The sequence below is a fragment of the Octodon degus genome, unplaced genomic scaffold (assembly GCF_000260255.1).
Source record: "Octodon degus isolate 3935 unplaced genomic scaffold, OctDeg1.0 scaffold00002, whole genome shotgun sequence".
Lineage (NCBI taxonomy): Eukaryota > Metazoa > Chordata > Mammalia > Rodentia > Octodontidae > Octodon > Octodon degus.
In genome coordinates this window covers 25,682,243-25,693,800 of record NW_004524578.1, presented here as the reverse complement: position 1 = coordinate 25,693,800, position 11,558 = coordinate 25,682,243, and the positions used below count along the sequence as shown (strand labels likewise).

Sequence of the window (11,558 nt, the reverse complement as noted above, 5' to 3'; positions counted from 1 at the left end):
TTTTCATCTCCGTTGGTTGTAGTTTGGTTTTCTTACACTAGTAGCATTCAAGTTCTCACTTTGGCAGCACATATACTAGTAGCATTTGATTATTTGAAGATAGTATATCAAATTTTTCTTATCTGTTCCTCTAATAAGCAATATTTGAATTGGTTCTAGTTCAGGGCTATTTATGAATAAAATTGCTGTGAACACCTGTCACAAGTCTTTTTTCATTTATCCTGAGCAGATGCTGAGAAGTGTACTTGCTGGGTCATAGGGTAGATGTTTAACTTTTTATAAGAAACTTTCCAGAGCTCTCTTCCTCGGCGCTGCCTACGGAGGTGGCAGCCATCTCACTCTTGGCACCATGGCAGCCCTCAGACCCCTCGTGAAGCCCAAGATCATCAAAAAGAGGACCAAGAAGTTCATCTGGCCCCAGTCAGACCGATATGTCAAAATTAAGCACAACTGGTGGAAACCCAGAGGCATTGACAACAGGGTGTGGAGGAGGTTCAAGGGCCAGATCTTGATGCCCAACATGGATTATGGAAGTAACAAGAAGACAAAGCGCAGGCTGCCCAGTGGCTTCCGGAAGTTCCTGGTGCACAATGTTAAGGAGCTTGAGGTGCTGCTGATGTGCAACAAGTCTTACTGTGCAGAGGTTGCTCACAACGTCTCCTCTAAGAACCACAAGGCCATCATGGAAAGAGCAGCCCAGCTAGCCATCCCATTCACCAATCCCAATTCTAGGCTGCGCAGTGAAGAAAATGAGTAGACGCCTGTGTGCATGTTTATTTGTGCTTCAGTAAAATCACAAAAAATGCAAAAAAAAAAAAAAAAGAAGAAAGAAAGAAAGAAAGAAAAAGAAAGAAAGAAAGAAAGAAAGAAAGAAAGAAAGAAAGAAAGAAGAAAAGAAACTTGCCAGATTCTTTTCTTTCTTTCTTTTTTTTTCGGGGGGGGGGGCAGCTACCAGAATTCAACTTGGGACCTTGCACTTGCCAGGAAGGCATTGCACTACTGAGCTATATTCCCAGGCTTCCAAATACTTTTCTAAAATAGATGAATTTTTATATGCCTACAGGCAGTATGTGGGAGTTCTGTTTCTTCCACATGTTTGCCAATATGGTGTCATAGATCTATTATTGTTTGTATTTTGTGGGTATTAATGCTACAGTGATTTAATTTCCATGTCTCCAAGACAAATGACGTTAGACAATTTTACAAGCCATTGCACACCTTCTCTTGTGAAAATACACTCAAATTGCATACGCAAGCTGGGCATGATGGCACGCACTCGAGAAGCTGAGACAGCAGGATCACAAGTTTGAGCCCAGTCTGGGAAACTTAATAAAGCAGTCTGTTCACTTTTTGTATTGACTTGGGGAGATTTTATTGTGGTTTTTTTGAGGGGTACAGGGGATTGAACTCAGGACCTTGTACTTGCCAGACAGGTACTTATGCTGCTGAGCTATCTCCCCAGCCCTGCCAGATTTTATAGAAAGTCTTTGTCAGTTGATTATTTTTACTCAATTTTGTTTTATACTCCTGAACATTTATATGATTCCTAAATCAAGTTTACAAAATGAGAGAAATTGTAGAAAAGTCTACCACATATCTCTCACTGTTTCATAATCTGCTGCTTCTCTTCTATAGATAATGTTTTCTTCTTTTATATTCTTGGTTTTTCTTTGGGTTTTCCATTGTTTACTCTATCTCACTTATTTAGCTAGGCAGGAGATTATATTGGTTCTACCTTTAAGATCCTGTATTCCAGGCCAGCGAGATAGCTCAGCAGACTAAGCTCCTGCTGAGGCAAGCCCACCGGTCAGGGCCTCGATCCCTGGCACCACATGCGGCACTCCCCACCCTCAGGCATGTGGGGCATGGTGGCACATGCCTGTAATCCCAGCACTAGGGAGGCTCAAAACAGGAGGATTAAACCCTGTACCAAATACATAAAAAATAAAATAAAATCCTGTGTTCCCTCAGCTACCTTATCTTTGACAAAGGGGCCAAACACCTTTACTGGAAGAAAGATATCCTCTTTAGTCAATAGTGCTGGGAAAACTGGCCTTTTTTTTTTTTTTTTTTTTTTTTTTTTTTTTTAATTTTTTTTTCAGTTCTGGGGATTGAACTCAGGACCCTGAGCTTGCCAGGCAAGCACTTATTCTACTGAGCTATCTCCCTGGCCAAAAACAGGCTTTCTGCATGCTGAAAACTGAACAGAAGTCTGTATTTCTCCATGCACTAAGCTAAAATTGAAATGGATCAAAGATCTAAATATTAAAACAGAGACATTTAGTCTGCTGGAAGGTAGAATGAGTAATCTGAGGACACTGGTGTAGGCAAAGACTTTATGAACAAAACCCTGATCCCATAGGAAATATTACAAGAATCAACAACTGAGATCAAATTAAAAAGCTTTTCCACAGCCCAAGAAGTCAACAGATAAAGAGACAACCATCAGAATGGGAAAAGAATTTTACTATCTACTCCTCAGACAAAGGAATAACATCTAGGATAAATTAAAGGTCAGGTGTGGTGGCACATGCCTATGATCCCAGCATGCCAGAGGCTGAGGCAGGAGGATTGCTGTGAGTTCAAGGCCAGCCTGGGCTACAAAGTGAATTGAAGGCCACCCTGCAATGCAGAGCAAAACCCTGTCTCAAGCACACGTACACACACACACACGCGCGCGTGCGCGCACACACACACATGTATACACACCCATCCATACAAAAAGAACTAAAAATTTTTTAAGAAAAACAGACCCCCAAAATTTAAATATCCAATCCAAGAATGGACATTTCTCTGACGAAGAAGTACAAACAGCAAATAAATATTTTAAAATGTTAGGGGCCGGGGAGATGGCTCAGTAGGATAAGCGCTTGACTGGCAAGTGCAAGGATCTGAGTTCAATCCCCAGTTCCGCAAAAAATAAATAAATAAATAAATAAATAAATAAAATAAAACAAAATGTTCAATGTCTGTTATAGATTGTATCTAGATGTCCACTCAAAGCCTCATGAAGTCATGGGTGGGCTTTTCAGAGGGGCTGGATTTAGAATATGTGATACTGGGATTAAGGATGTGATGCTGGGATTGATTCATGATGTAGTGTTAGGGTTAAGGGTGTCCCGCTCTGGGTGTGAATGCTACGACCCCTAAGTGTGGGTAGCCTGGATAGAATGTAAGAGACAGAAAGAGGACTCCTGCTGTTGCTTAGTGTTTCTTTGCTATTTCACTACTTTTCTGTCTTCTGCCTGCCACAAACCATTTTCTTCTATGGTGCTTCTCTGCCGTGCCACCCTGCCTTGGAGCCAGCTAACTTCCATGAACTAAAACCTCTACAAACTGTGAGCTACAATAAGCCTCTTCTCCTTTAACTTTGAGTGTTGGGTATTTTGTCTCAGCAATGAAAAGAAAGGTAACTAAGACATCACTGTCTTTCAAGAAATGCCAATTAAAACAACACTGAGATTCCATCTTACCCCAGAAAGAATGGCTATCATCAAGAATTCTACCCAGGGCCAGGGAAATAGCTCAGTAGAATAAGCGCTTGCCTGGCAAGTGCAAGGGTCTGAGTTCAAAAAATCGGATCCACAAAAAAAAAAAAAAAAAAAAAGAATTCTACCCAATAACAAATGCTAGCAAGACTATCAGGAAAAAAAGAAATCCTTCTCAGCTGTCGGTGGGTGTGTAAACTGGTACTACCCTCTATGGAAACCAGTATGGAGATTTCTTTAAAAACTAAAGCTAAAGGTTTCATTTGACCAAACTATTCCCCTTCGAGGTAGGTATCTTCCTGAGTTAAAGGCATCATATCACATACAGTGATGTGTGCATACCCATGTTTATAGCAGCTATGTCGTGGACACAGCCTGTACTAGTCACCACTTACTACAGTCAGCTGCAGAAGAGTGCAAATGCCTGCCTTTGTGTGCTGGAGACCCAAAGGAGCCCATTAAGGGCTTCGGCCCATGAGGATGTCCCATGTGAGTCTGTGTCAAGGCTCTGCACCAGAAAGGCCCAAGGCCCAGAGGAGGAAGCCAGAAAGCCTGTGCTGGCAGGGTGAAGGATCTGTGCCAGAAGGCCAGGAGATTGGCCTTGGAGCCAGGAGACAACGTCCAAGATGAAGACAAGGATTGAGATTCTCCTGATGGAAGACAGGCGCCAAAGTTCTTTTGAAGAAAAAGCACTGAAAAGCAGTTTCTTCAGGAAAACCACACGCCTACAATCTTCCCCTGGTCTCCGTTTATGCCATTCTGACACCAGTCTCCTCAGGTGGGTCTTTCACACTGACTCAGTTCAGCTGGAAATTCCTGCTCAAATTAACCTACTGCACAGCCCATATGCCCATCAACAGATAAATGGGGGGCCGGGGTGATGGCTCAGTAGGATAAGTGATTCCCTGGCAAGCGCAAGGGCCTGAGTTCAAACCCCGGTTCTGCCAAAAAAAAAAAAAAAAAACCCAAAAAAACATAGTGTTTGGGGCTGGTGAGATGGCTCAGTGGTCTAAAGCACCTACTTAGAACAAGCTTAGCAAAGCACAGGGACCGCGGTTCAATCCCCCAGCACCACATGCCAGCCAGCCCCGCCCCCTGCTGGGCTGAGCTGGCCACACACACACACACACACACACACACACACACACACACACAAATAAATAAAATTTTTTAAAAAACAGATAAATGGATAGAGAAAATGTGGCATTTATACACAACGAGTATTACTCTGGCATAAAAAGGATACATTTGATCATTTGTAGGACAATAGATGCCATTTGAGACCACAATGTTAAGTCAAAACACACAAATTTAAATATTTCATTATTTCTCTTCTGTAAGAAACTCCAAAGTAAATTAGAAGCATAATGGGGAAGAGATATAGGGAAGTAGGAAGAACATATTCAAACAGGAGAGCGAGGGAGAGGAAAGGGAAGGGAAAAGGAAAAAAGAATAAAAGGAAAAAACTGGAAAAAAGTTTTTGTAAATGAAGAAAGGCTGAAGGGATAATCAAGATATATCATGGATGGGCATAAATTCCCTGCAATGAATGTGATCAGTAGATATGAAAAGGGCCAGGAGATGGCTCAGTAGAATAAGCACTTGCCTGCAGTTTCAGTACAGATTCTTTATATTTATTTTGTGACATTCATTTATTAAAAAAAAAAAAAAAAAAAAGAAAAAGAAAAATATGTACTAACAAAAAAAGTTTAAAAATTAAATAATAGACTCCTGTGTACCCAGAACCCGCACTTCTCATCATCTTCGCCAACATCAGTCCAATCTGAGCGCCAACACTGGTCCCCTCCACTGCCCCGGGCTCCCTTGCCCACTCCCACTCCAACCCTCACACTCACTACAGTCTCAGCACAGAAGCGAACAAGCCCATAAAAGTCCAAGGTAATCCTACTATCACTCCTCTGTAAAAGCCCAAGTCGTTCCCAATGTCACTCTGAGCCAAAATCCCAGCAAGTCCTAGAAGAACCTATGATTCCTTTGAGTTTATCTCCCATTCTCTCTCGCTCCTTTGTTCCAGTCACAATGAACCTCCACTTTTTTGTGGTACTGGGAATTAAACCCAGGCTCTTTACATTGAGCTATATTCCCTTTCAGAGACAGAGTCTTGCTTAAGTCACTAAATTGGCCATGCAAGTTTTGAATGTTTCCACCCTCCTGCCTCAGCCTCCTGAGTGCTGGGATTACAGGTGTGCACACCACGCCCAACAGCCCCAGAAATTTCTTACATGTGCCAGGCATCCTACTATAGACTAGACTCTCCCACCAGATAACCAGTGGCTAACTCCCTCATTTTTTAAGCCTTCACCCTAGGCTCTTCTTTTCAATAATGCCTACCCAAATAAGCTGATTTGAAGTGGCAAATATTTCTAGCCCCTTCACCACTCTTTCCCACACCCATACCCTTACCAGAATTTCCAATACCACTTACTTTTTTTTGGGGGGGGGGGCATGGCATAAATTACTTTCTGACATACTTTTATCACTTACTTTTTTTGGGGGGGGTGGGTACTGGGAATTGAACACAGGACCTTGCACCTGCCAGGCAGGTTTTGTGCCACTGAACTATCTCCCTTGTCTTCACTCACATCTTATATTCATTGTTTATTATCTGCTCCCTGCCCCAGTATGTAAGCTCCAAAGAACCAAGATCTCTGTATGTCCATTTGCTGAGTAAACAGTAAGTGCTCAACAAATATCATTGAATGAGTAAATGAATGAATGAATTCCAGTCTTTGTGCTAAGCATACTTAAAAGGTTGTCCCCCTTAGTTTGAAAAATAACCTCTATAAGATGAGATGTTACTATTACAATTTTATAGCTGAGGAAATGAAAGCACAGAGAACATAAGCAACTCGGCAAGCTCGCCTAGCTAGCAAGTGGGGCGGTTTCACAACAGGCCCTGTGTTTGAGTCAATCTTTACATCCTTTGTGGAATGAGATGAAACATGCCTTAGTTACATTTCTCGCATTGCTGAGACAAAAGTTGAAGGAGTGAAGATTTATTTAGCTCATAGTTTGTAAAGATTTTAGTCCATATTCGGCTGGCTCCAAGACGGAGTGACACATGACAGAAGAGCAACAGTTCACGGCAGAGGAAAACAGCAAAAGGAACAAGCAAGGGCTAAACAAGTCTCTTCCTGGCCTATATATATATATATATATATATATATTTTTTTTTTTTTTTTTTTTTTTTTTTTCGGAACTAGGGATTGAACTCAGACCCTTGAGCTTGCCAGGGAAGTGCTTATTCCACTGAGCCATCTCTCCCACCCATCACCCACCCTTAATCCCAGCATTGCACTATGAATTAATCACACACTCTAGATTCAGCTACCCCTGAAAGAAACCTACGACTGCATGAGACTTTGGGGGGCACATCTAGGCACAAACCATAGCAAAACCTTATTCCACAAATATGGTAAATCCTTGTTTTTGGCAGAACCAAAAGAGTGAACTCAGGCCCTTGCGCTTGCCAGGCAAGTACTTATTCTACTGAGCCATCTCCCTAGCCCCTGGTAAATTCTTAAAATAAAGGCAAATACTTAAAGTCCTAGAGGAGAATGAAGGGAAACAAAGGGTTAAAAGAAAAAGGACTGTTTAAACAAAAAGCACAAGAATGACAGAGGGATCCAGGCATAGTGGCATTTGCTTATAATCTCAGAACTCTGAGGCTGAGGCGGGAGGACTGTGAGTTTGAGCCCATCTTGTGCAATTTAGTGACTTGGTAAGACCATCTCAAAATTTAAAAAAATAAAAAATGGGCTAGGAATTTAGCTCAGTGGAAAAGCCTTGGGTTCAATCCTCAGTAATATACACAGATAAACACACACGTGCATACGCACACGTGCGCACACACACATACACACACACACACACAACTAAGGCAAGGGCAAGTGTCTGTGACTGAAAGAAAGGGCTGATGCAGGATGTCTGCTGGAGGTAATGTTGGAAAGAGGAGCTGGGGCGAAACGTGGAGAACCCTAAGTATCTTTAAGAAAGAACTGATAGGAAAGAAAAGGAAATGTGATTCTGTGAAATTGCAAAGGGAATGATGCTTCTTTCAACCAAGTATTCCTTAAATGAAAATAAATCCATATGGGAATCCTCCAGGAAAAAAAAATGCAAACTGTGATTCACAGTCATGGACTCAGAACTAGGCTGTACCATACGCTGGGGTTTGGGTTCTGCTTATGGCCATCGCCTCAGCCTCCACAAGGAGAATCTTTAGGGCCCCCTAACACAAGAGACAACTTTTCTCATAGTAAGGGAAAAGGCGGCATCAGGGGCGACAGCCAAACACTGTTTTCCATCTTGTAGGCAACTGAAGGGTAAAGAAATACGGTATTCACTGTTGCTGCAGCTTCACATTGGAGGATCACTTTCCTTAATGAAAAGAATGTGAAGGAGGAGGAAAAAAGGGAGAAGTTAAATCCAGTACCTTTGCTCTACCCATTTACTTAATGTATACAGATAATAATTAAGAAAAATATCCAACACATATTTATCAGGGGCTTCCTCTGGGGGCCAGACATTGTAATAAATGCAGACACTCCATCTTAATCTTTTTAGCGATCGTTTTACTTAGTGTCATTTTAAAGTTTATTTTTCTCCAGGCCACTAGAGAAAGCCAGCTGTTCACGCCACAAGGTGACCCTCTGACTGCTGCTGTGCATTATGACCACGGTGTTTTCCCTAAAGCCAAGGATGAGCCTCTGACACAGCAGTCTGTAATCCATACGCCTCTGTCTGCGGACAGAGCACTTAATAAGAAGAACAGAGCACAGGTGGGAATCTGAGCTGCCACAGCTCCCTTTGAAGAGTCGGGTTGCTAAGACCATACCATCAGCAGAGCAGGTGGAAGTTCTACCACATGAGGTCAGACTCCCAGAAAAACCACTGGCATGCATCAGCCTAGGAATAAATGAGGAGCCAGCACTTTTTTCTATATGAATTATCAGAGCCGGTTTAAATCTGATGGAGCTCATTAGCATTGAAAGCACGATCCTGCCTTCACCCCCACATAACTGAAGAGGGTAAAACCTATTTTTTTTTTCAATGCTGGAGATTGAACCCAGGGCCTTGTACATGCTGGGCAAGTGCTCTACCACTGAGCCATTTCTTTTAAGACAGGGATTTGCTAAATTGCCCAGATTAGCCTGGAATTTGCAATCCACCTGCCTCAGCCTTTTAAATGGCTAGAATTACAGGCATTTGTCATCATACCTAAGCCAAGATGAATGTAATCAATTTTTTAAAAAAAGCTCTGATTTTTTTTCATGAATATAATTCAATACTTTTTTTTTTTTTTTTTACAATTTCAATACCTTAAATGCAAGTGATGAAATTATTTTCTAAAAACAATTATGCCTGGGTATGGAGGTGCATGCTTGTGATCCCAGCACTTGGGAGGCAGGAGGATCACTATGTGGTGAAGAGCAGCCTGGCTACACAGTGAATACAAGACCAACCTGAACTACATAGCAAGACCCTGTCTCAAACAAAACAAAATAAAACACAAAACAAGAGAGATCCCTCCTATTATGTAAGGTGTGAGTTTGCTTCATTTGCCTATTGGCTAATTCATTACTATATGTTTGAACTGATACAGGCATGGGTTAACCATGCCCAGAGATATCACACCTTCCACCCCATTTGAGATGAACTCTTTCTCCTACCATGTGCTCACTTCAGCATGCGCTGTAGGAAAGAGCTTGTACTCGTACTTTGCTTTTGCACACGTTCTGGTCTCCTGTAGACTCTTAGGTGGTTGAACCATACAAACCCCTTGTACAATTCAAGTACCCTTTACTATAAAAATAAGGCCAGGAGGCTGAGACAGGAAGATCACTGAAAGTTTGAGGCCAGCCTGAACTACATAGTGAGTTCAAGGTCAGCCTGGACTATGTAGCAGAACCCTATCTCAAAAAAAAAAAAAAAAAAAAAAAATGCTGGTAGCTGTGGCATATGCCTGTGATCCCAGCTTTACAAAATGAGTCGAAAACCAGCCTGAACTACCTCGTGAGACCCGGTCGAAATAACAGTCTCAAAAAAAAAAAAAAAAAAAAAAGATCAAAAGCACTGTTGGAGTTACTAGCATACACACCATCTGCCAATCTTGCTCAACAAGACTGTAGAAGAAGCTACAGAATGGGAGTTTTGCCAAAAGATCATGCATGGTCAGTAAGGAGTTAACAGTTAAGTGAAATATTACCATGGGTTCTTAGTCACCTCACATGAGCACACATCACTACTCTCCTGTAATTCCCTTGGAAAGGCCTTTGAATAATAACCTTTTGGGGCCAGGGAGATGGCTCAGTGGAATAAGCGCTTCCCTGGCAAGCACAAGTGCCTAAGTTCAATCCCTGGTTCCACCAAAAAATAAATAAATAAATAAATAACCTTTTAACTAGGCTTCTGCCACAGCACACTATTCCTAAACACGAAATAGATTTTTACAAATTCTATTGTATAAAAATCTATTATATGCACATCTGTAATCCCTGTACACAGGAGGCTGAGGCAAGAGGATTGCTGTGAGTTTGAGGCCACCGTGGACCCTTCCCAGAAAAAAATACTAATTTGGGGGGGATGTTATTGCACACCTGTAATCCTTACACTCTGGGAGACTGAGGAAGCAGGATCAGAAGTTCAAGCCTAGCCCACACAACTTAATGAGACCATGCCTCCAAATTAAAAATAAATAAGAGAGGGCCCAGGGATGAGGTTCAGCATGAAGATCACAGGTTCAACTGCCCATACCACACCAACACACAAATACACATACATACATACATACATACATATATGTATATACATGTGTATGTCATATATTTTTAAAAATTGCCATTCAGCTTTCCATGTACATATAATGCAACAGTGATTTATCTTATTTTTTTATTTTTTGGCACAACCGGGGATTGAACTCAGGCCCTTGCACTTGCCAGGGAAGTGCTTATTCCACTGAGCCATCTCCCTGGCCCCAGTGATTTGTCTTAAATTGTAAATCTTTGGAGCACAGATGATAATATAATATCCACAGTGTTGTTTTTCTTTGTTTTTGTTTGATTCCGGGTCTCACTATATAGTTCAGGCTGATCTTCAACTCACTATGTAGCCCAGGTTGGCCTTGAACATGCAGTAATGTCCTCCCTCAGCTCCCTGAGTGCTGGGTTCACATGCATGCACCACTATGCCTGGCTGAGATACTGTTAACCAAGGGAAGAGGGAGATAATTAAGAGATGCCTATAGCCAGTCTTTCTGTGACACTGCCTGCCTTTGGCAAAAGACCTGCTGAGTGCCATCACTGTACGTATGTGACTCTAGTACTATCATAGTCTAGAGTATGTGCAGCTGCAATTAATAAAACCCAATCCTAGCAGAATCTGAGACAGCAGCCCTGAATTCTAGCCCTTATCCCCTTCTGAAAAGTGACTTCTCTATATCACTCAGATCTATTATCTAACCTCTTTTGTTAGACTTGATGAAAGCAAGTCTTATGAGTAACTGCTTCTGGCCCCTATGCTGAGACCCAGTGCTCGTTCAAAGCCTCATAACTATGGTTGCTATGGAAACTGTTCCTTTTTCCTTCACAACCCAGCCTGGCTCTCTGCTTCCACGTGGCACTTATTCCTGATTGCAGAAGAGGCCTGCACATCTCTCCACATACTTTTCTAGATTCGGATCTGCCTTTGATGAGAGGCAGGGAGAAATTAGTAGAACATTGTGTCATGTAGGGTGGTCTTTCTCCTTCTGTTTCTAAAAAGGATTTTCAGAGCCATGTCCAAATTGGTGAGTGAGGGGCTGGGGATTTGGCTCAGTGGTAGAATGTTTGCCTAGCAAGCTGGAAGCCCTGGGTTGGGTCCTCAGCACTAAAAACTACCCCCCCACTCCGCAAAAAAAAAAAAAAAAAAAAAAAAGTTCCTACTCAGCATAAATCACCATTTATGGTCACCTAAATTACAGCAACACTCTCCAGCTGGTGGGGCTTGCCCCGTTAGCTCAGTTGTTTAAGCGCCTGCCTAGGCAAACCCAGTCAGGCTTGCGGGACTGCA

At 42.1% G+C, this 11,558-nt stretch overlaps 1 pseudogene; it reads left to right on the top strand.

Moving 5' to 3' along the window:
* The first annotated feature begins 304 nt into the window (after window positions 1–304).
* On the top strand, window positions 305–757 carry LOC101589314 (annotated as a pseudogene).
* The last annotated feature ends 10,801 nt before the right edge of the window (window positions 758–11,558 follow it).